General features: G+C 40.5%; 1 long non-coding RNA gene across 3 annotated transcripts in view; it reads right to left on the bottom strand.

Annotated features, from left to right (window-relative positions):
- The window catches only part of LOC134739882 (uncharacterized), a 39,695-nt gene extending 18,866 nt beyond the window's left edge, over nt 1–20,829 (bottom strand). The window contains exons 1-4 of one of the 3 annotated variants that reach the window (XR_010126968.1): nt 20,778–20,829; nt 17,628–17,773; nt 15,934–16,066; nt 4,957–5,284 (exon numbers count right to left, since the gene is read on the bottom strand). This is a non-coding gene — a long non-coding RNA (uncharacterized LOC134739882). Of the gene's footprint in view, nt 1–4,956; nt 5,285–14,087; nt 16,067–17,627; nt 17,774–20,777 lie in introns of those variants that run through there. The other 2 variants (XR_010126969.1, XR_010126970.1) reach the window with 2 other exon arrangements.
- Between the last annotated feature and the right edge of the window lie 4,890 nt (nt 20,830–25,719).

Here is a 25,719-nt window from a genome sequence, read left to right as displayed (position 1 = left end):
AAATCTAAGTTATCCTGGGGTAGGAGAAGAGGCACATAGCCAATCCAGGGAGGGTGATGTTGCACAAAATATTTGGACTTGCTTGCACCATATCCTTGTAAGTTTCTAAACACAAAAATTCACTCCAAGTGAAGCTTGGTGAATAAAGTGCCCCAGCAAGGCAACACCATCTGTAACAAAAATGTAATTCTAAAGTGATAAGGAGACACAGAGGAAAAACTAACTCTGAGGCAATTCTAAAAGAGGAGTTTCAAAAACATTTTGAGAAATGGTAGAGTATTTCAAATTAGTTCATAGCTTCTCAAGGTGACTCCTTGAAATAGCAACCCTGACCTGAATGGTTGCATCTATGTTTATTTTTTTAAATCACATTTATTTTCATTTCTCTTATATAATTAAAATTAATCCTGATTTCAAACATCAACTTAGATATTCTAATCACTGTTTATGCTTGAAAGCACCCTGATATGTCATAAACCAAAGTTGAAAATTTTTTCTTGTTGTGCAAACTTTAGGGTTGGTGTAAGAAGGAATAAAGTTGTGTGTGTTACACATATGGTACTCCTGCAGATGGCCACATGGAGGGCAGATTTCCATAGCCAGAATGTAGAATAGATTGTGTTTCCCATCCTAACATTTACAATAAAACACCCACATAAGTTGGTTAAAAATATTTTGGTTTCAGCACTATTAAATAATATGTTTGCAATTAATATCTATTCACTTTGCTGTGAACTCTTGGCCCCAGTGTGCATTATCAGAAACAGTAAGACATGCTCCCCAGTTCTCTGATTTCTCAAAGCAAGAGGTTTTTCTACAGTACTGATTGCTGTAACTGTCTCAAAGAAAAAAAATATGTCCCTGGCCACAAAGTTAAATTATAGAATTTTTTTAAGTTAGGTTTGCTGATTTAAAAGGCCCTTGGTGAGCTTTCAGACCTCAATTAAGGCTGTGATTTGAGAAAAAGAAAATGAATTTTCCAAGCAATTAGGTGGTAATAGATCTAATGGCTTTGGGGGAAAGAAATGGGTATATTTAACTTTGACAAGTAGCTGCCATGCATGTGTTATATAACCTCTTTTGATAAGTTTCTTTGCTCCATAGACCAAATACCTTTTTTAATTATCTGCAAACGTCTTTCACAGGGAATTATAAAGAGTAACAACAACAAAGCAGACAGGCATCCTGCCCTACTGAGTCAATAACATTCACTTTTCTAAAAACATCTCACGTTAATTTCATAATACTCATTTTAAAAGGTCTAAAAATATGTGCTTACTGATAAGCCATATGGTCTCAGAAGGATATTTTACAAGAAAATGTGTCAGCTTTCATAAACTTCCACAGGGGACCCTTTTCCTTTTGAAAGAAAAAAAACTGACATTGAAAACACTGTGGAATTTGAACACGAAAACACTTTTTAGCAACATGAGAAGGTAATAGAACCCAACAAAATCAGTATATTTCATATTAAAGTAAAGCCCTGTCTTCAGCTCATTTGTGGGACAAAAGAACATACCATTGGTTACAGTGATGTAGCACAGGTATTCAAAATAAATGGAGGTTTAGATGCTTCATTGATTTGTTATTAAAGGATAGGCTAAGACCGATTCATCTAAAAACAGAGCTGCTTTTCTATGGCTAATTCCATAGGTAAAAACCCCTTTAAAGCTTTTTTGTTCATAGTGTGCTATTTTCTTGATTATTTAAGTCTACTTTTTTCTTTGCCGATTCTTCAGAGAACCAAAATGTGTTCTACAAGGTCTTACAAGGGAGGAAATTCTCCACCCAGCTCCTGTGTATGAGCGGGAAATAAATTCTCTGAGTTTTTGTTGCTTTCCTCTTTCAGGCCCCAGAAAGCTAACCTCTAACCTACAGGACAGCAAAAATACTTGCTTTTGGGTGACAGTAAATATTTCAAGCTAATGACTGAATGAGAGTTCCCTAAAAGATGGCATACACAATTAAAACAAGTCATGGTCGACCTAAAACATGGCTGGAAACAAAAGAACTTGAATATCCACATTGCTGACATTAGAATCATTGTCCATGGCATGAATTCTGCAGGCATACCTTCAATTAATCAATGAGTGATGAATAGAGCAGTAGTAGCCAAGCGAGTCCCACCAATGATGAATATGGATTTCTAAAGCCAAATCATTCAGGAGGTGATCTATAGTGTTTATTCAGATGACAAAACCAACAGGTCAGTTCCACTGGTAACCTGATCTCTTACCTGGTAAGATCTGAAGAGTGTTTGCTATTGTCTGAGATTGAAGAGCAATGATACTGAAGCAGCTCTCCTAACCCCCAGGAACCCTCTGCTTCCAGGGGTGGAACTGAGGGAGAGAAGCAGAGGGTACACTCAGATTGAAGAAAGCTAGGACAGGACATTGTGCCACAGAATTAAGCAGAAGACAGCAACACCAGGTCACAGAGCCACAGTAACGTAAGGTTGAGCTAAAAGCAAAAACACCCTAAAAGAAAATAATAATAATAATAATAACAACTGGCATGTAATAAGCATGAATATTTATCAGAAATTGTGCTTATCTCAGTGAATATTGACAACAACCTTCTGAGATGGGTTCTATCCCTGTTTTAGGGAGGAGGAAACTGAGACTCAGAGAGCAAGCAATAGAACAGGAATTAAACCCAGGCAACCTGACTTCAGAGTCCATGCTTTTGCCAGAAACTCTAGAAAGCACCAACTAGAAGTTAGGAAATACCCAAAATGAGAATGAAACTGAAATGAATCAGGGAAGCAGTGAGGGAGATACAAATGGAGTCAGATGGGCAAACATTCAAGGGGCAGAGCCCAAAGCCAGGATGAGCAGGTGGCTGTGTGATGCGACTTTTAGAGCCTGTGCTCAGCCTCATCCAGAACCTATGATCTGTTTATCTTTAAGCATTTATAATTATAAGCTACCATCAGACAGGTACAACTGGACATAGCCATCTTAGTAAGTATAGATAACTCAAATGCAAATTCTGCAAGTCAAATAAAATTCTTTCATTTCTCCTTACTTTGTTTTTTTTTAATCTTTTTCTCTCCACACTTTCAGAAAAAAAAAATTATTATTTTGTAATCTATTTGAAAATCTCACCTGAAAAGAGTGTATCATGTATTTTATTTGAGGAGCTCAAAACATTTCATGAACACTCTCCCCACAGCCATTATAAAATTAAATAAATATTACTCAGTGCCTCGAAGCTATGGTTAAAGTACCAGAAAAGAATGCAGTGTCTTTCCATGGCCCTGTGGGTATTCCGCACTTTCACCTAAGGTAGAGAGAAGACTATGATGATTTAGAAATTGGAATTTCTCTGATTGTTTTATAGAAATTACACATACTTAGGAATGAGGGAATAGGTGGCAGAGCCTATTGGGCATACCAGATTGTTATGCCTGAGTTGATTTGTTAAATAATTAGAACATGCATCATATAAAGTCTTTCACTCACTATGCCATGCTGGTAAACAACCAGCTTTAATCTTCAGTATCTTTAAATGGTTGCCATTATATTATAATGTCCTCAGTGGATCCATGCATTTCTGCTTACACTTCTTTTATTTCTAGAAGTTTGGCTTATAAAGAAATACATCTGAACAGTAAAACCCATGATATGGAAATGATTGTCTTTATTAAATATATCTATAGCACTTCATGTTTACAACAGTTTTTGTTGTTGTGGATGCTAGTTGAATTTGTCAATGGATCTGTTTAGGTGAGCCTGGCTATTTTCATCTTACCCCTGAAGATTAAAGGAGATCACATTGCTACAATTCACCCACTAAACTGATGACCAAAACAGTTAGAAGTCATATGGGGCCACCCGGAACAGTGTTGGCCCATTTTTTCTTTTATTGAGGCGAAAGGTAGAGGAATTTGGACAATGAACCAACTTCCATTTAACTAATGATTATACTTATATAGTGTGATGGTTAATTTTGTGTCAACTTGACTGGGATGTGGAGTACCCAGGCATTAGGTCAAGCATAATTCTGGGTGTGTCTGTAAGGGTGTTTTTGGATGAGATTAACATACGAATGCACAGACTGCGGAAAGCAGATTGCCTTCCCTAATGCATGTGGCCCTCATCCAATGAGTTGAAGGCCTGAAAAGAACAAAAAGGCTGATTCTTTGTAAGAGGGCACTCCTCCTGCCTGATACTTGAGCTGAGACATCGGTCTTTTCCTGCCTTTAGACGCAAACTGAAACATCAGTTCTTCTTGGATCTTGAATTTGGCATCTTTTCGACTGAAACTTGCACTATCATCTCTCCTGGTTCTCAGGGCTTTGGACTTGGAGTGGAACAATACCATCAGCTCTCCTTGGTCTCCAGCTAGCTGACTGCAGATCCTAGGGACTTCTCAGCCTCTGTGATTGTGTGAGCCAATTCCTTCTCATAAATCTCTCTCCCTCTCTCTCTCTCTCTCTTTCTGTCCCTCTCTCTCTCTCCCTCCCTGTCTCTCTGTCTCTGTCCCTGCACTGCCACCATCATCACCACACACACACACACACACACACACACACACCCTATTGATTCTATTTCTCTAGAGAACCCTGACTTATACATATGAATTGAATTATTCAGGCCAAATCCTTCCCTAATCCTAACCTTATTTTACATCATTACTAGTATTTCTGGCAAAAATTACTCACTAAAATAGCATGTACACTGAAAGATTAATTAGTCTTCAGTGATTAAGGACTGATCGCCCCTGTGCTGGAGACTGCTAGCTCCGTGGAAGAGTAAGGACAAACAGGAACAAAAGGCCCAGGCCCACCTCAAGTGACAGTGCACTTAGAAAGAGACAACATGTACCCATAAAATACCCTGAGAAACCAATGTAACCAAAATGTGAGACAATATTCAGCTCAAATTCTAGTAAATAAATCCAACTGCAGCGCTGTGAAGAAAACAGTTTCTGAGCCACAATCAACAGCCATTCAGTTTCAAATAATATCTAGCCAAGCCAAACTCCAGTATAACAAACAAATAAGGAGCATTCTTTGGACTTTGCTGTGAGAGTAGTTGATTGCATAAGCTGGGTGAATACATGCTAAAACAGTGGCTCTCAAAGTGTGTTTCTAGACCAGCAACATTAGCATCGCCTGGGAGCTTGTTAGAAGTATGTATCCCGGGCCCTCTCCAGACCTGCAAAATCAGAAACTCTTGGGGTTGGCCCAACATTTTGTGTTTTTACAACTTCTCCATAGGATTCTGCTACACATTACAGAGGCACCGGCTTCAGGTGGAATGAGATCATGAATGTTTTCCTGAAAGAAAAGAATCTTGAGTCAGACTTGAAATAGAAGACTGGCCTGATTTTCTCTCTTGATAAAAGGCTCTATAAACAAGACCAGAAAGGCAGATTAAATATTTACCTTTTCATGTAAGTTTAGACTCTGTCTAAATGGTAAACCATATCATGCAACTACTTTGCCCAACCTATTTTCTACTGATCTTCAAGCCTCAAAAATATACGTTCCCCAGCCAAACAGCCAGACAGCCAACCATCTTGAGAAAATTCATAATCACTCCCAAAACACTGGAGACTTCACATATTACCGCTCAAGATGAAATGTGTAGTATTTCCCTTCACTGGCAATTGTTATTTCTTTGCTTTGTCCATTTTGTAAACCCTGTATTTAGTTTGAAGGTGAAATTTGTAGAAAATTTACCAACTATAAAGAGGCTGAAATTAATGTGAACATAAGGACACAAAGATTACTAATTTTTCGTAGGCTTTTTAAATTTCTTTTTTCTTATTTCTTGCTAGAGTATGGTTTTTCTTAACACGGATATGTGACACCTTTTCATGAGGACCATTTTAAAACACTTTTAGTGTTCTACTCCCACCTTGTGGAGAAAATTAGAATTTCACTCTTTCTGAACTCTAAAGGCTGACAATGAACAGCAAAGGCTTTAATATCCAGCGTGAAGTTTAAATAAAGATTGACAAATTCCACCGATCCTTTCATTGATTTTTCTATATCATCCAAATTCAGATATTTTTGAAATATCTCATGGTTGGTAGAGTTTGTTCTCTTTAATTCGGGTGTATAGTACTATCTAGAGGCAGACAAAAACAACCTGTGGAAGTGGCCTGCACATTTTTCTCCAACAACATTCAATTGTTTTCTTTTTTAGGGCGCCTGAAAACAGAAATTAAGTACATCAAGATAATGCAATTATTACTGTTAAATATAGAGTCGCTAATCACTACACAGAAGGATTTGTAGTGGGTTTTTCACCATTCATTTTCTACATACTGTGCTAGTTCACAGAATAAATACCACTATTTTTAAAAAGCCCAGTTTAATCAAAATTTCATTATAAATCTAAAACTTACAGCCCTAGAAGTGACTTATCACTGGTGCCATATTAAGTGTCACCACAGCAATAAATTTTAGTCAGTCATCAGAATGTACTTCGAGTTGAATTACTAGGGCTATGAATGTAATGCTGCTATGATTTGAATGCATCCCCAAAGTTCATGTGTTGGAAACGTAATCTCCAGTGCAACCATGTTTAGGGGTGAGGCCTTTAAGAGGTGATTAGGTCATGATGACTCTGCCCTCATGAGTGGACTAATCTCATTATGGCAGGAGTGGGTTTGTTAAACAGTAAGTTTGCCCTACTTTTGCTCTTTCTCACGCTCTCTTGCCCTTCTGCCTTCCACTGTGGGATGAAGCAGAACAAAGGCCCTTGCCAGATGTGAGCCCCTTGCCCTTGGACTTCCAAGCCTCTAGAACTGTAAAAATTAAATCTCTATTCTCAAGTATTCTGCTATAGCAGCACAAAACAGACTAAGACAAGTGTCAAGGTCAAAAACTTAAAAATATAAAACCTTCCAATGGAAAAAGTAGGAGAGATGACAATTTCAACAGCTAATTTGGTATTCATCATACGCCAAGCTTCCACTCCCATGTCCTATGTAGGGTCCATGTGATAATCTCAGGAACATGGACGATTTATAGGAGTCCAATGATGCCACACCAGGTAGGGGTCTGAATGAGAAATGGGTCTACCTCAATCCAGGCAGAAAATGGAAAAACAGTAATGGACTTAAATTTCAAGGAATTCTTGTTTCCTCTATCTCTGAGGTTATTAGGCAATGACATTTATTCAGTCTTTGCTATATTTAGGATGCCAAGCTAATGAGATACTGAGAAACCGTCCTGTCCTCCAAGGCTGAGCTCAAATGCCAGTGTGTCTCTAAAGCCAGACAGAATTAATTTTTTCTGCTCTCAGTGATACAATGGCATTTTATTGCTACAACTAGGAATGGACTTCACATTATTTTGTAACTATTGTGTGCCCATAATTTCCATCTTCTCCACTAGGTTCTGTGTTCTTTCAAGACAGGAACCACATCTTAATGATTTAGAATCTCCAACATCCAGCACGGCATCTGGCACACAGAAGATGCTCAGAGAATGTTTGCTAAATGCATTGAATGAATTAGGCTGAATGGTGTGATACAAAGGCATTGAAAGCATAATCATTGCCTTCAGTTACTTTACGGTTTATCTGTAAACGCTCCTGAGTCAATTTCTGTCGCTTCTTCTTTTACCCTAGTGTATATTGGTTTAGCTTTTTGAAGAATTGTAAAAAGCTCAAGAACATGGAAGACATCCTCTGGGTTTAAATGGATCTAAGAGAGGGTTTAAATGCTCTGTTAGCTAAATGCCCTTTGAATCAACTTTTCTGTGGCTCCTTCCACAAACTCCTCCCTGAAGGCACAGAACTTGTTATGCAGCTTGGCCACTTTTCGTGCTTCACATTATTTTCCTCTCTCCACAGTAGCTTGGAAATGCCCCACGGTAAGGTAATTAGGTACATGGGCGGAATTAGGAAGTGGTCAAGATCCTGTGTTTTGTAAGGATATGAAGTCCCCTGTTATCCAATAATATTTTTCCCCACAATTATGGTAACTAAAAATCCCACCAGAAAGATTAATTTCGTTGTTTTATAGATCATCCTAACCCTTCTCAAAGGAAATTTGTCTTTGAAGGGGCAGCCCATGCAGTTCCTAACACCTTGATATATGTTTATGAGACTACCTCCCATCAGCTCTAACAAGAACTGAGAGAGAAAGCGCAAGGATTCTGGGCACTTAATAAGGGAAGCTATGCGATGTGGGATGAGAATGAACAGAAATGCTCTGACAGTGAGGCAAGGAAGCCCTGCCATCCTAAAGCCCTGCACTCCTGGGGCTGCTCAGGGACCCATCCAGGTGGCCTTCCTGTACATTCTGCACTTTCTCCTTGCACCCACAGTTTCTCCCTGCTATGCCTGCCCCCCTTCAGAGCAGATTCAGAGTTAATTTGAGAAAAGACATTCTTCATACTATATAAACCCTCAGAATCTTCTTTCCCTCTCACGTAGCGTGTGATAGCCTGCATGGTGTGGGAATGTTCTGGTTAAACCAAAATGACCTGAGCTTAGCCTCCATGCAAAAGTGGCCATTTCCACCAAGAAGGACTAGAAACCCTCATCATCTAGCCTTGAAGAAGAGTAGCCTCATTTTCCCACGAGAGACAGCCAGCCGAGAGCACACAGACCCAGGGCAGGATGAAGTGGGAGGGACTCCCACAGTCATGCTTCCTCCAAAACTCGTGCAGCTGGTATCCAGCAGCTTCCAAAGGATCCTGGAAGGACACTATACCTTGCAAATCAGCTGATGGTAATTCTGTACTTTAAACTCGCTCTGAGCAGAGCATAAATAAAGGCTAACCACTCTCTGTGATAAATGGCATGAATCCTAAAGCAACAGGTAGACATTCTCTTTCAGATAGGGGGTGCCAAAAACAGCCTACGAGGGCCGGGCACAGTGGCTCATGCCTGTAATCCCAGCACTTTGAAAGGCTGAATAGGGAGGATTGCTTGAGGCCAAGAGTTTGAGACCAGCCTGGGCAAAATAGCAAGGCCCCCATCTCTACAAAAAATAAAAAAGTAGCCAGGCAGGGCGACTTGCCTGTAATCCCAGCTACTCAGGGGCTGAGGTGGTGGGATTGCTTGAGCCTAGGAATTTGAGGCTGCAGTGAGTGTGCTGTGCCACTGTACTCCTGCCTGGGTGACAGAGTGAGACGCTTTCTCTAAAAGGAAACAAATTTAATTGAATTTAAAACGTCCTAAGACACACTGGAGAGGAGCCACCCTCATCAGATCACCAAATCAGAAACAAGGAGTTAAAATTCAGTGGACATTTCTTGCTGTTATTATTGTCATTGTTATCGTTACTGTTTGGCCAACCAAGATTGCTTCCTTCTTCCTATTATTATATCAAGTCCTTTTTGGGAGAATTACTTCTCCACCTCTCCATGCAGCCTTAGTCAAACTGTACCTTACCCTAACCAGAGATTTGGCACCAAGTCATGGAATGAGATTCTCTCTCCCTGGACTTTGAACATAGAGAGAAGTGATACAAGGATAGTTTTTTAAAAATTAAGTTTAGGGCACATTCATTGCAGGAGCAGAGCCTATAAAAGATGGTCAGATAATTTCCACTGCCTAGAGATCTGCCAAACTATTCTGGTTTCTGTTATTGTTCTGTGATAGCATGGAAGCCAACATATTTCTAAGCTAATACGTTCTATGGTGAATACCTCCAATAAATTTTCTTTTTGCTAGCATTAACAAGAATTAGCTTAGGTTACTTATAACTAAAGAATCCTGGTTAATATACTTTATAGCTTTTAGAGATTATGGCGAATCAACAGATGATATATAGTTAGATAGACACACATACAAACACATGCATACACATACATATATATGATTAAATAATAAGTCTAGACATTACTATATTTGAGTACCTATACCAGCTATCTTAGCTGGTTAATTGAAGATGCCCATGGTAGGCAAAACCAGGTAAGCCAGACACAATTCTTAGCACAAGTTATTTCTGTCTGGATATGCCATGTGCTACATTTTAATTTTATCAACTTACTTCCGGCCTCTCGTTGCGAATGATCTCTTAGTGAACCAGGAGAAGTAAAGCAAAGATAAATTGTTGAACACAACTCTCTTGACCTCATCACATGGGCCTATTGAACTGAGAATTCTATTCCAATCTCTTGAAAGGGAGAAAGAGGTTAAACTTTAGATCAAGGAAAGGAATCAATAGACACCAAACCTTTAGTCCATCTCATCTCCAACTCTCCCACTCCCAAAGAAGGCAATTCTTGTGGTTGAGATGTTCCACCCTCAAGGTACACGTGGCTGGCAGCAGGTTCACATTAAAGGGATTTTTTTTTTGGACTGTCCCTAAGGCTCCCATGCAAGAGTTGAAGAGGCCAGTCAGCTTCTCCGAATGGCAGAAACACAGCAGTGCCAGGTTAAGATTCAAGCTCAGTTTTCTGGTCCATCTTTTTCAAATTACCTTTTGCCCCCAAAAAAGCAAGGTTCATTTTTATTGGCTTGTTTAACCATAAGCTTCACTCAGAAAAATTGGAGTTTAATAATTATGAGGTTAATACTTCATTTTGCTTAAGAGACTGAAGTTTATTAATTAATAAAAACTTTTTTTAGCCACACTTTGCTGGCTTGCACACTTTGATACCTTTTTTTTAATCACTGCATTTGCAATTTAAAACAGGCTAACACTTACTCCGTTTTCTTCATATCTACAAATGAGATCAACACAAACATGGTTTGCTCCAACGAAGATTTAAGGCACCTCTAAAAACATCCAAACAATAGAACAAGGTAAATGTATTTGTTTTCTAGGGCTATATGTTAGTCCACTAGGGCCAACACAAACTACCACAGTCTAGGTGGATTAAATAACAGAAATTTATCTTCACACAGTTCTGGAGGCTGAAAGTCCAAGGTCAAAGTGCCATTGGGACTGGTTTCTAGTGAGGACTCTCTTCCTAGCTTGCAGACAGCGCCTTCCTACTGTGTCCTCACTTGGCTTCTTCTCTACATGGAAAGAGGGAGCTCTCTTGGTGTTTCTTCCTCTTCTTATTGTGTCACCAGTCCTATCAGATTAGGGACCCACCTGTCTTAATTACCTCCCTAAAGTCCCTATCCCCAAATACAGTCTACACTGGAGGTTAGGGTTTCAATATATGAATTTTGGGGGAACATAATTTAGTCCATAATAGGCTGCCATAATAACATACCATAGACTGAGAGGCTCAAACAAGAGAAATTTATTTTCTCACAATTTCAGAGGCTATATGTCCAAGACCAAGGTGCCTTTGGGGTTGATTTCCAGTGAGGCCTCTCTTTCTGCTTTATAGATGGCTGCCTTCTCCCTGTGTCCTCACATGGTCTTTCTTCTGTGTATCTGTTTCCTAATCTCTCCTTATAAGACACCATCAGTCATATTGGATTAGAGCCTGCCCTAATGACCTCACTTTAACTTCATTACCTCTTTAAAGATCCTATTTCCAAATACAGTCACATTCTGAAATACCAGGGGTTATGACTTTGACACATGAATCTTAAAGGGATACAATTCAGCATATACCAGTAAAACAGTAAGTCAAGAAATTGGGCAAATGGGCCGGGCATGGTGGCTCACACCTATAACCCCAACATTTTGGGAGGCCGAGGCAGGCAGATCACCTGAGAACAGGAGCTCAAGACTAGCTGGCCAACATGGTGAAACCCTGTCTATGCTAAAAATACAAAAATTAGCCGGGCGTGGTAGCAGGTGCCTGTAATCCCAGCTACCCAGGAGGCTGAGGCAGGAGAATCACTGGAACCTGGGAGGCAGAGGCTGCAGTGAGCCGAGATCACGCCAAAGCACTCTAACCTGGGTGACAGAGTAAGGCTCCATCTCAGAAAAAAAGAAAAGAAAAGAAAGAAACTAGGCAAATGATAAGGATAGGAGAGATGTTAAGACAATAAAGGGTGATGATATATTTACTAGGACTGGGTCACAACTCTGGCTCAGAGGCTCATAGCTGCCAAAGCACAGAGGGAAATTTGATCAGTTACAAGACTCACCCTACATGGAGTTTGGATTTAAACAATGGTCTTCCAGAGGGAGTATGGTTTTGTTGTCTAAAAAAAGTAGTAACTCTACTTGTAAGAGACTTTGGCCAGAGAGAAAAAAAGAAGAGCACAATGGCAGCCCAGTGAGAAATGTATTCTGATGTAATCATAATCTTATGTATTCCTTAAAAGCACAGTAATTGGGGCAACCATCTATGCTTCAAGATTCTGGGAAGACAAATAGTGTTCCCAAAGAAATGAATGTTTTCTAAGTAACGTGTAGTATAGTTATATATGTTTACACAGAGAATTTTCAAAAATTATCTACTGTGGTCACTTTAAATACTCTCCTAAAATTAACTGCAGTTCTAATTTCTTAATCAAATCACAAAAGTCATAAGGAATTCTTAGCTCTATATAGGCTTCTCATAGTCTTCAGCATGTCTGTGTCTCTCCACGACCACTCCAGCTCAATGGGCCAAAGATGATGCATGTCCAGGTGCTGGAGCACAAAATATAACATGAGACCCCATGTCCCCATGTCCTGCAGGCCACACAGATTACCTTTAAGGGGGAACTGGATATTTGGAAATGAGTAGACAGGAAGATATAGTCCCAGATGTATGGTAGAGGCTGGGGATATCTCATTGGCCCTTCTAGTCTCATTCACAGATCAAGTCAATCCTCCAAACTAAAGGGAATTATCTAGTTAGCTTCTTTTCTGCCACAGACAGGGAGTCTAGTGTAGTGCTAAAGGAGTATGAACTCTGGAGATCTTCTGCCTGGGTTTGAATCCCTGAATCACCATTTATTCAATGTGTGACCTGGGGAAGGTCGTTAAGCTCTCTGTAACTTGGATTCTTCATCTGCTGAAAGTAGGGAGACAATTGCACCTATTGAGGGGGCTTGTTATGAGGATTTATTTACTTAAATATGTAAAGTGTTTATAAAAGTACCCAGCACATAGTAAATGTGATTGTTATTAAATAGTTCTTTACAATCTGAAAATTACAGTTTAGGATAAACAAGTTTCTATAAAATTATTTGACTAGAAATGATAGTTGGAGTTAGAACAGTTTCAGCTACATTTTGCACATTCACAAACCTCAAAATGCATTCTATATTGTGGGCATGGTTCAATTCTTCAGATATGTAATGAGGATCTCATTGTGTTTGTAAAGAGACATGAAATCCTTTATCAAGGCTGCATAATGAGACACCTCTGCGTTTAAAACCACAGAAGGGAATTCTCACCTTTCTGAGCCGTTGTAATCCCTTGCAACTCAAAATTTTTCTATCTGCTTTTACTCCAGGTCCAGGCTTGACACATTTTTTTCTCCATCTGAGTATCTTTATTTAAGATTACTTTCCCCAGATGTGTTTGTGTTCACTTTTCTCAGCTGAATATTGTTAATCTTTTTTTTTTTTTTTTTTTTTTTTTTTTTCCTCAAATATCTGCGCTCCATTGAGCCTTTGTAAACTATCTCTGTCTGTGGTGCCGTCATCAGCATCCTTCGGAGCTATACGGTAAGCCCTGCTGGCACATCTTCTCCTGCCAAATCATTCAAGATCATTTCAATATTTACTCCCAAGGCTTTTCTGAGTCTTTTTCTTGCATCCCATATGTGTTTCACTAGAAAATGTCACTGGCCGACTGGTTCTATTCTTTTTTTCATTCTCTCACTTATTCTCCCCCTTTTCTTTGTTCCTTTAAGAATTAAGAGAAACTTTGTTACTGAGAGTCCCCAGCTAAACTGGGGTTCCAGCATGAGAGCAGCTAGCAATCCTGCCCTAATGGGAAATGTAGGGAAGCTCTATGTGGGTGTTTGCAGTGGGCCTTTCAGGGGATGCTTCTTTTACTTGGCTGATGGCCTAGTGCCTAGTAGTCTGATCAGTGACCAAAAGTGGGTAGAGAGATGGTCCCTCACATGGGAAACTTGTTTAAGCCAGCAGATGCCCTATGGCTTTTGTCTGACCTGCATCCAGGTTATACCTGCCCAACCATTGCCCTGGCACTGGGAGCCCAACCTTGAGCTCTCCCTGGCTTCCTGGGAGAAACCCAGCCTGGGGCAGCCCCTGGTTCTTCAGATGGAAGGTGCAAATCCAATATACCACCACCATAGGAAACAAGTTCTAAGATTTTTATTTACAGAGACTGAGTAGGGAGGGCACAATGAGTCAAGAACAGTCTTCATCCCTGGGTCACATCAGGCAAGAACGAAGAGTCAGGCAGAGAGAGACAGAGAGGGCAGCCAGCAGTATATATAAAGGAATAGGGTGTGGGACACTTTCAGTTCACAGGCAAATGCCTGACTGGTTCATTTAAAGGAATCAATGAGAAAGCAGGGAGCCTTGGTATGCAGAACAGATGCCTCTAGGTTATCTCTGGCCATGTCTAGAGCCATTTGGGTGTGGTGTAGAACCAGAAACTGTGTCAAGGGTGATCGAGCTCTGCTTCCGGTATAACAAACTTAAATTTGTATTCAAAATGGATGCCAAGACAACATAAAATTATAAGAATTCACTGCAATTACCCAAATCGGCTCTGTTCTTCCAAGATGGCTTTTCTCTTAGTGTACTCAGTGTAAATGCATAATTACTATAGAACATATTCAAATGGGATAATTTGTTTTTTAAATTACAGCCATAGGCTCATCTGGTTTTGCGTTCTTTCTCTTTTCCTTACTATCTAAGGTAATCAGATTTACACTGCCATGTATATTGACTCCCTGTTGTTCTTGTGAGATGTGTGACATCTGTTATTTTACGGTACTTAACTCATGTGCATTGACAGCCAGACATCTACTGGAAATAACAATTAAAGGCATAAATAACACACATCTGCATGTGTTCTGGCGCTCGCCCACATATTAACACTGCTTACCACCTTAGAGATTTACTTCTCTTCGGCAGCGTGATAAGCATTTGGTTTTAAAGAGTTTAGCTTTCCTTCCTGTGGAGATTCTGGCATATATTTTATATAATTGCCTATTTTTGTGAGTTGGGCATGTGTGGTTGTGTGTATACCCACACGAGCGTGCACTTCAATAACTGAACATTCAGGAAAGGGATGCTATTCTTATTGCAGCACCTGCCTGCCTACCTGAATAGTTTTTACAACATCAAGCATGACTCATTGGTAATCCCTGCTGATATAAAATTCATAGGCCCGTGTGCTTCCTTCTGAAGGCAGCAATTTGCATTTCTGTAGAGCTTTGAAAGAATAGGAGAGAGTTATTAACTGTTATTATTTGCTGACCACCCACAGCACTCACAGTGGGGTACGACAGACAAGAAGGGGGAAGGTCAGCTCTTTAATATGTACGTGTAACTAGCTCAGAGTCTCTGGAAGCATCTTGGTGGCACTTTAATTAGCAGCTTCCAGGGTCAGAGGACTCTAGAAAGCTTCGCAGCATCTACTCTGAGCCCATGGAAACTGTCACTTCACAGAGTCATGAGACATGAGGGCTGGCGGAGAACAGCTGTGAATCCCTCTGCTTCTCTGTGAAACAGGATGCTTAGCTCTACCTCACCCCTACTTTGTAGAGCTTGGGACTGGGACTCTCCATGAATACTATTGGCATCTGCTGGGCATCACAGATAAGTATTAAATGCTTATTTCCAGCCAGGTACAGTGGCTCACACCTGTAATCCCAGCACTTTGGGATGCCGAGGCGGGTGAATCATCTGAGCTCAGGAGTTCGAGGCCAGCCTGGCCAACAAGGTGAAACCCCATCTCTACTGAAAATACAAAAATTAGCCAGTCATGGTGGTGCATGCCTGCAGTCCCAGCTACTTGGGAGGCTAAGGCAGGAAAATCACTTGAATCTGGGAGGTAGAGGTTGCTGTGAGCCGAGATCACACCACTGCACTCCAGCCTGAGAAACAGAGCGAGACTCTGTCTAAAAAAAGAAAAAAAAATGCTCATTTCCTCTCAAGAAAATAGAAGTGAGGGAGGAAAGGGTGAACTCACTGATTGAAGAGATGGTGCTGCAGTGGATGGCATTATAATGGCAGGGAGAGAATGGAGCCGGAACAGAAGCCTGAGCAAGAAGCTCCTGTGGTAGTGAAGTCAGACTGGAATCGAAAGCCAGCACTTGATAGAACTAGGAAGAGAACAAAAAGATGTTTTTCCTTTGTTTTGTTTTGTTATTTTAAAAAAGCATAGCTTCTAATATGTATTTAGAACATCCTAATTTTTTTTTCTAAAAACCTTTCAAATATTTCTAAATGGCAGAACATGAGGTCACAGAGTTTTCTGTTGATTTTTTGGAAGATAATAGATGAATGAGCAGGTTGAAACGGGTTATAAAAAACTACTCTTTCCAAACAATACCCAGGATTCTAGCATTAGAGATAAGAGTAAAGCCTTCCATTCTAAGATACATCACAACATGATCATGTTAAAACGAAAAATCTAGGCCAGCCATGGTGGTTCACACCCCAGCACCGTGGGAGGCTGTGGTGGAAGGATTACTGAGTCCACAGGTTGGAGACCGGCCTGGGCGACATAGTAAGACCTCGTCTCTACAAAAAGTAAACAAAATTAACCTGGGCATAGTGGGGTGTACCTATAGTCTCAGCTACTCAGGAGGCTGAAGTGGGAAAATCACTTGTGCCCTAGAGGTCAAGGCTGCAGTGAGCCAAGATCCCACCAGTGCACTCCAGCTGTGTGACAGAGTGAAACCCTGTCTAAATAAATAAATAAATAAACATCTAGATATCTACATGTCCAATGACAGGGAAATGTTTAGTGATATCTATATGATGGAATTATTAGACAACCATAGAATTATGCTTTCAAGTCATTTTAATGAACTAGGGAAATGCTTACTATATAATGTTAAGTAAAAGAATCATGATAGAAAACTGTACCTGCAGTTTGATTTTATTTATAAGATATCTATGCACATACACTCATACTGGAAGGAAACACATCAGATTTTCAATAACATATCTCCCAATGGGGAAGTTATGGATGATTTTAATTTTCTTCTTAAAGAAAGATTATTTTTCTAATCTTTCCATGATGAATGCATTGTACTATGAAAATCAGAAAATACAAAAAAATTTTAAATTCTGGGCCAGGCACTGTGGCTCACGCCTGTAATCCCAACACTTTGGGAGGCCAAGTCAGGCGGATCACTGGAGGTCAGGAGTTTGAGATCAGCCTGGCCAACATGGTGAAACCCTGTCTCTACTAAAAATACAAAAATTAGCTTGGTGTGGTTATTGTGCCTGTAATCCCAGCTACTCGGGAGGCTGAAGCAGGGGAATCACCTGAACCCAGGAGGTGGAGGTTGCAGTGAGCCAAGTTTGTGCCACTGCACTCCAGCCTGGGCAACCGAGTGAGACTCCATCTCAAAAAAAAAAAAAATTAAATGCCTGGCCTACTGTGAAGAGATGATTCAACCCATCGGCAGAACAAACATTCACTTGGATGATAGGAATTTGAGATTTTATAAAAGTCCATCTTACCCAAAAATCACTTCCACCAGTATCCTGCAGGTACCCAAAATTCCCACAATTAGAGATTTAACCCACAACAGATTTTGAGCAGACCGTATATGTTGTATAATCCCATTTTTTGTTGTTTTTTTAAAGGAGCATATATTTTCAGTCTGTTTATTATTTATTCATCTTACTATACATATGTTTGAAACTGACCCAAATCAATTTGTGCAAAATCCTCAGATTGTTCTTGATAGACAGCTGTTGCCTCTAACAATTAGAAGTAGGGAATAGTTATGATGTCTTCTCCTACAACTCCTCACAAGGCAGTGCAATGAAAGCAGGTCTCAGATGGACTTTTGCTGAGGGAACAAAAATTTTATTAGCAGGCAGGCACAAACATAGTCACCATCTTCCTTTGTAAGACCAAGTGCCAGTTCTCTGTTCCTTTAGACACTCCAACTGACCTTGTATTAAAGGTTCATCAGAGGCAGATGTGACAATAGTCTACCTACAGTACTCAGTAAACCTAGTTGGAAGTAAATGAGAAAATTCTCCCTTTTAAATGCACAGAGGACAGAGTGGACTCTTAGACTTAACATGCCATGCAAAGTGCATAGAACTGGACTTAACTAGACTCTTGTTCCCTATTCACCAAGGACAGGAGTGCCTATATAATATTTCTAGCCAATTCACACATCTTAATCTCTAGTAATTTTACCAAGGAAAAAAATCTCTAATATCCATTATACTAAATAAATTTAAAAAATAACTGGAAAGCTTGCAGTGTGTTCTAGGTTCTTCTAGGGTGTGGCCTTCTAATTAGTTTTTTATTAGTAACTAATCATCTCTGGAGTATTCGCCTTGACTAGGGCATGTCAAAGGTTAACTAATCAGCCCTAAGGTATTGATTAAAGCTAAAATACAGATACTTAAGTATTTTAGAATAAATTATAGACCATATAATGATATGGCATTTTTCAAAGTCTGAAAGAATAACTAGCTAATTATTATTAGTGGTTTTCTCTAAAAGAATGGAATTAAGAAGACAGAACATTTTTCTTGGCACTCTTTTGTGTTATTTGAAGAAAAAAAGCAAATATTACCTTTGTGATATAAACATACTAATAAAAGTTGTTAAAGGCTAGGATCAATAATAAATGGAGATTTATTTGTTTGAATTAAAGGTTAACTTCTGCCCACCTTCAGAAGTACACAGCAGTGTGCCAGGTGTGTTGCAAAAGCACAGGATGAATAAGGCATGTCTTTCTACAAAGTGAGTTTTGCTAGAAATTTTAGAAGGGTGAGGCCAAGTAATTTAAAGGGTAGGCAATTTAAAACAGATTTTAAGAACTTTCCCTCAAGACTTCTTTACCCCAAGTCTTCTTTCCCCCAGACTTACTCCCTTACCTCCTGATATGGCTGTGTCAGATTTTGGCTGTGTCCCCACCCAAAATCTCATCTTGAATTATAATACCCATAATCTTCACATGTCAAGGACGGGACCAGGTGGAGGTAATTGGATCGTGGCGGCAGTTTCCCCCTTGCTGTTCTTGTGATATTGAGTGAGTCTCACGAGATCTGATGGTCTTATAAGCTTCTGGCATTTCCCCTGCTTGCACCCATTCTCTCTCCTGCCACCCTGTGAAGAGGTGCCTTCCGCCATTATTGTAAGTTTCCTAAGACTTCCCAAGCCATGCAGAACTGTGAGTCAATTAAATCTCTTTTCTTTATAAATCACCCAGTCTTGGGCATTTCTTTATAGCAGCATGAGAACTGACTAATACACTTTCCATCCTACCTCCCTGAGCCCCTTTAGAGATACTCATTCACTTTTTTCTATCATTAGAGGATTTTAGTGGGAATGTTTGAAGAACAATGCTCGATTTTATTATTTTCTATTAATACTTGTGAATTAGCAGACTCTCAGAAATCATTATCAATCATTTACCTACCAGGGCCCGAGAATAACTGAAAAAGATGAGTAACTGGTGGCAGTTGGTGGCTGGGGGAGTTGAGAAGGAAATGCATGAAGGAGAGGAAGAATGAATAGCCTGAAATTCAGGTAAACTGAGAAGGGGTACCCTGAACCCTGGGGACAGCCAAGCCATTAGCCCTCTGGGGACTGGAGCTCTGAAAAGGTGCGTGGAAGGAATGAAGCAGAGAAGGAGGAAGTGGAGCCAAGAGGTCAGGGAGCATTAACACCAATTAATTTTCCTTCCCAATCTTATCCTTTCCCAGGAAAAATATAGACATATGTTTAGCGGCAGTTGGGGCCACATCAGTTATAAGATTTGCTGCCAGTGATACACATCTGTCAGCTTATTTGCATCAAGCAAAAGAGCTGAAGCTACAATTTGTGTTCATGATAAATGAAGATTTGGAAGACATTTGCTTTCCCCTGTCTTTTGCTTACTTAAGCATCATGCAGATACAAAAGCCACTGCCAGAATTTGCTTAGACAACACTGAACATGGGGGTAGGAGCGAGAAGGAAGGGAGAAAATCACTATGAAATATTGCCACTTTCACTGCAGTTCTGGACCCATTATTTTAAATTGTGAAATGCCTGCTGCTGCATGCGAGAAGCAGGAGCCTTTCCTGATTTGAAGGCATTGGCAGGAGGCTTCATTTGTCAGGGAAGGAAAAATGCATAATTCAAAGCGAAAGTCACCTGGCCCTGATAACCTGAAACAAATGAAGCAAAACTTCATTCTTTGGTTCAATGCCAAGGAACCAATCCTGTACCTCCAGATAGGGCAAGTTTTTCCCCCATTTCTTATTCCCTGTTAGGTGCTCTAAGCACCTAATGAAGGAAGAGAGATGAGAGTTGACATCAGAACATCAACAGCATAACTGCTTTTGTGTATTTGACTCCAGTGGTCTTAGGGTTTCCATCTGTTTCACTCACTCGCCCTCTCTCCCTCTTCCTCTGCACAAAGGCAGATTTAATTCTGTGTCCCTGTGTCTGAATGATTATAAGCCACTCCAGAATGTTTGCTTGCTTCTCTGATATTCCTTTCTTTCCCCTGCCTTTTCTTTGCTTCATCACAATTTCTGTCCCAACACCCCCCACCCCCTGCTGCCACAAATCCAAAGTTTAATTCAGGTAGCGAGCACATGACAATGACTCACCATTCATCCATCCCCCATCTTTTTTACAAATATTTATTTACAGCCTCTTATGGATGAGATGCTTGAGAAGGGAGAAAAAGCACTCCCTGACACCACCCCCACTTTTGCAATCTATATTCCTAAGAGATTCTGAAAACTCTGCCCCTAAAGTGACTATAAGCTGTTCACAGTTGTTATCTGTATAGATTTATAAAGAGACGATATTACATAAAAATTACAAATCTATTCTTACAATGCTTAGTGATCCCTGGCTGAATGTGACTCTCCTCCTTCAGCAGCTAAGTAAAATGAGCCAGCCGAGCAAATAGAATCTGGTGCCCATGGCAACATGCATTACTGCTTTGAACTTGTCAATCTGTCACTGGGAAATCACATTAATGGGATGTTTTTCTGCTACAAATAGCTTTTGTTTTCACATTTTAATTACAGGGCTAGATTTTTCTTGATTTCTAAATTCTTCAAAGACCTAGGCAAAAAGGAAAATAAAAAGTAAAGTTGTATCAAAAAATGTCTTTGAAATTCCAAGCAGCCTTTTAGTTGGGAGAAGGAGGGGTAAAAGGGAGAGACCATGTATATTTGTCCCCATACTTCCCGCGACATGACCAAAAAGCCAAAGGCTTAAGCAGGTACTTTACCATTTTGCTTCTTTTGGATAGTTTCCTCATCTGAACAACAACAACAAAAAAGACATCTTCCCCACAAGAGTGTTATGAGGTTTAATTAAGGTAACTGCTAAGGATTATCAATTAATATTGCTAGTTAGTGCTGGATAGGGGAGCCTGCCTTTCCCCTTAGGCCCTGAGCTACTTTATTCAGTCATTATAGGCCAGAAAAATGTTCATTTTTTACATGTTTAATTGCTTAAGGGTAGTCCGTGGTTGTAGAAGTTTATGAACACATTTTCTGAACAAATTAGTAAGTTCATTAAAAGAGCTAAATTAGAATTAATTTCCACTACTGAGAAAGCTGTAGAAACAGGAGGTGGCAACTACGTACTGCTGTGTTTTCCAAGGAAAACTCCAAGGAAGAAAGAGTTGGACAAGATAGAAAGAAACCATGAACATTTCTTTTAAGTTGCAAATCTTAGTACTCTTCCTTCTGACTTCAAAACTAGCTATACGTTAAAAGGCAGGGAGGAACCACTCTGATTAAAAAAAAGACGGTTGGTAAACTGAGTTGTGAAAGTGTATCTCTGTAACTCTTTCTAAATCTTATCATTCTGATTTCTGAAAAGTGTGGAAAGAATAAATCTATGCAAAATGTTTTAAATTCACTCCCAGGCCCTGGATTTACTCACTTTGCCCAACAGCAGGTGTTTGATTGAGATATAGATATACAAAGAACTGTACATGCTGAATGAGTGCAGTTTGATGAGTTTGGACATCTGCACTCACCCATGATACCAGGACTGCAATAAAGGCAGTAGACAGACCCAGCACCTCCCGGAGACTTTCCTTAGGACATTGTTGCCAGAGCAAATCAGACCAGCCTCACCTACTTCCTAACAGTCAGTGCCTCCTGAATAGCGCCTCCCAGTAGAACAAAACATCTACAGGGTTCAGAATTCATTGTTGGACGAACTGGACCCATGGGTCCAGTTTGGTCATGTCGCGGGAAGTATGGGGACAAACGTACATGGTCTCTCCTTTCTATCCCACCTCTCCCAAACTAACAGGCTGCTTGGAATTTCAAGGAGTTTTTTTGAAACAACATTACTTTTTATTTCCCTTTTTGCCCAGGTCTTCGAATAATTTAGAAATCAAGAAAAATCTAGCCCTGTAATTAAAATGTGAAAACAAAAGCTATTTGTAGCAGAAAAACATCCCATTAATGTGATTTCCTTGTGACAGATTGACAAGTTCAAAGAGCGCAAGCAGAGGGCAGCCATTCCTGCTTCGCTCAGTGACTCACACTGGCTCTCACAGCTTGCTCTTCTGTGTCCTGGAAGGAAACCTTAAGCAGGTCCTGTATATTTTCAGGTCAGTCTCAGGTAATTTAAAGCCCTCTGAGCATTTTAGGCAATAAAATATCTGACCAAATTTACTACTAACACTTTAGTCTTTTATCCAGTTTTAGTCTCTTCTTCCTTCCTCAGGCCAAAAATCCTGCAGTGGAGAAGTGCAGAACGTCCCACTTCTTTGTCATCCCTGCTATACTTAGTATGACACTCTGGGACCTCTGGATGGAGCCACGGAAAGAGAAGAAGGAGGAGCGAGAAGGTCCCAAAAGCCTTTACACCTGGGTACAGTTGTAATCTTGCTTTGGGGCCCACTGGGCTGAGAAAATGGCCCAAGAGAACTCTCGTGGAGGACTTCAGTAGTATCTTTAGAGACCACTCCCTATGACTCAAAGAATCTCTTCTCTGTAGTTCCCTTGATGCTGGGGGACTCCTCCAGCAGGTGCTGTTCGACTCCCTGCTCAGACCCCTAGTTCCCAGTATTCTGCTCCTATGTTGGGGTCACTTTGACCTGCAAAGCATTCCTCTAGGATGAAGACCCTCTCAAGGCAACCCAGTCCAGTTGCCTCCCACAGTATATGTATCTAGCCAGATACATATGATGCACCCCTGCTCCCCAAACCCTGGAAGAAGAGGCCATCCCCAGCACAGTCCTGTCTCCTTCCCCGAAGTCCTAGGGCAGCTCTAGCCATACCCTCTCCCATGAGATCTTCAACAGTGGTCAGATTTCAGTTTTCCTGAAGTGCACGTTGGGTGGGGACAAGAGAGCCAGGTTAAGTGTCTACAAAGTCATCCTCACTTGCATCTTCCTTGCTTCTCTCCTATAGACCTGAGGTGGGCATTGGAACAACGGCGGCAGAACCAGAGGTCACATGTCTTTGCACGTCTGGTCCATTGCTTTAGACTGTAAGAGTACTTGACACTGCTGTATTGCTCCCAGCCTTGTGGCCTTGGCCTTCCTCTGACACAACAAGAAGTGTTGCATTTAGTATCCTGTTACAAGAAGTTGTTTTTGCTTGTTTGGGGCTTTTGATAATAAGATGTCCAATGATGCAGAAATACAATAAATAATATACATGTATATGATGGGGGTTGTGGCAAAGAGAGACTTCTGAAGTGTCCTGAAGGATGTGAACAAATTTGCACAAGTAGCTCAGAGGCCTTCTAAGAAAGAAAAGATCAAGGCCGGGCACGGTAGCTCACGCCTGTAATCCCAGCACAATGGGAGGCCGAGGCGGGTGGATCACAAGGTCAGGAGATCAAGACCAGCCTGGCCAACATGGTGAAACCCCGTCTCTACTAAAAAATACAAAAATTCCATAATCTAGGAATTGACATTAGAGGAGAAGAACTTTCCAGGTAATGCCAGTCATTAAACCTGATGAAGTACCAGAAGATACTGACCTCCTAATATACATGCTATGAAAAGTGACACAAGGCCAGGCACAGTGACTCATGCCTGTAATCCCAGCACTTTGGGAGGCCGAGGCAGGCGGATCACCTGAGGTCAGGAGTTCAAGACCAGCCTGGCCAACGGGGTGACACCCCGTCTCTATAAAAATACAAAAAAAAAAAAAGCTGGGCATGGTGATGTGTGCCTGTAATCCCAGCTACTCAGGAGGCTGAAGCAGGAGAATCTGTTGAACCCGGGAGGTGGAGGATGCAGTGAGCCAAGATTGCATCATTGCACTCCAGACTGGGCAACAGAGTGAGACTCAGTCTCAAAAAAAAAGAAAGAAAGAGAGAAAGAAAGGAAGGAAGGAAGGAAGGAAGAGAGAGAAAGAAAGAAAGAAAGAAAGAAAGAAAGAAAGAAAGAAAGGAAGAGAGAGAAAGAAAGAAAGAAAGAAAGAAAGAAAGAAAGAAAGAAAGAAAGAAAGAAAGAAAGAAAGAGAAAGAAAGAAAGAAAAGAGAAAAAGAAAGAATATAAAAGTGACACAATAAAGATGCCATCGTTGATTGCTTCCATCCTACTTCCTGCCAAGAAGATTGACAATTCACCTGCTGTTCTGGGGATTTGGCTCCCTGCTGATCTCTTTCTTCCCCATAAGCGCTGTGAAGATGCTGGCTAGTACTAGCAGTATTCTGAGTAGCATTTTTAACGGGAACATTTGATGTTCCAGAAGAATGTTTGTTCTAAATTAGGACGTCCGTAGACACCACAGACATGTAAAGAAGAGTTTTGCATCCAAAGGTAGTAGAAATATCATTAGTGGGATTTTGACAGGGTGAGAACTTTCAATGGCCAGAAGTCACCGTTAAAGAATCAGGGAAGTCCTACAATAAATAGGCCTTTTTAATAATGTCTGTCCCCACATACTCTTAATTTATTGGGCCACAATATTGAAATATTGTGGAAATGTTCACAAGCATACCAATTTAGAAGACATGTTTAGCATATTACCTTTCCAGAATAGCTAACTGCCACCTGGCTGAAAAATGGATCATAACCTCTGCTCCACAGAATTGTGAGAATGAGATGGCTGATGTGAAAATGCTTGGCACTGTACCTAATACATAAAAGCTGCTCAATGAGTACAGTATTTGATGAACCCAAATAGGAATCCAAATCTATATGAGGAAACAGGACACTGCAAAGGTATATTTCAAAATATACCAGGTGCACCCAAGGAAGACAGGCCCCAGGCAACCAGGCACAACCGTACACCCAAAAGCAAGGCAGGGGAAACCCGTGAGGAAAACAGAAGGAAAATCTCAGCCTTTCCACAGTGGAACTTAGGCTAGCACTCGTTCTACCCTCTGGTCCCTCCTTCTGATTTAATCCTCTCTTTTATGGCCCACTCCAAAGGGCAAAACATGCATGAGGCACAAATAATAGCTAACAATAGAAAAACAGCAACAGAACATCGAAGGAAAAGAAAAAATCTATAGATCATTTTACACCACACTGCAGCATCCAGGCTGTACACAGCTTTACAGCAAAGCACGGCCCCCATCTAGTGGGGAAGCAGAGGTGTCTAACATTGGTATTTGCAAATGTGAAACCCTCCTCCACCCTCCATATTAAATTTGGCAGCTGTTCCAAAGCTATACACCAACTAAATCATGCTTGACAATCATATTTGTTTCTGGCTACTTAATTCATTCATTTAGTCCAGTAATAGATATTAACAACATTATATTCCCTACAGCAATGCAAACAATTACAGACATTTGTAATGTTCCAGCTTCTGCTGTGTCACAAATGATAATACATCAG

The sequence above is a fragment of the Pongo pygmaeus genome, chromosome 6 (assembly GCF_028885625.2).
Source record: "Pongo pygmaeus isolate AG05252 chromosome 6, NHGRI_mPonPyg2-v2.0_pri, whole genome shotgun sequence".
NCBI classification, from domain to species: Eukaryota; Metazoa; Chordata; class Mammalia; order Primates; family Hominidae; genus Pongo; species Pongo pygmaeus.
Note: the sequence above shows the minus strand (reverse complement) of the source record. Positions and strands in the feature narration are given on the sequence as shown.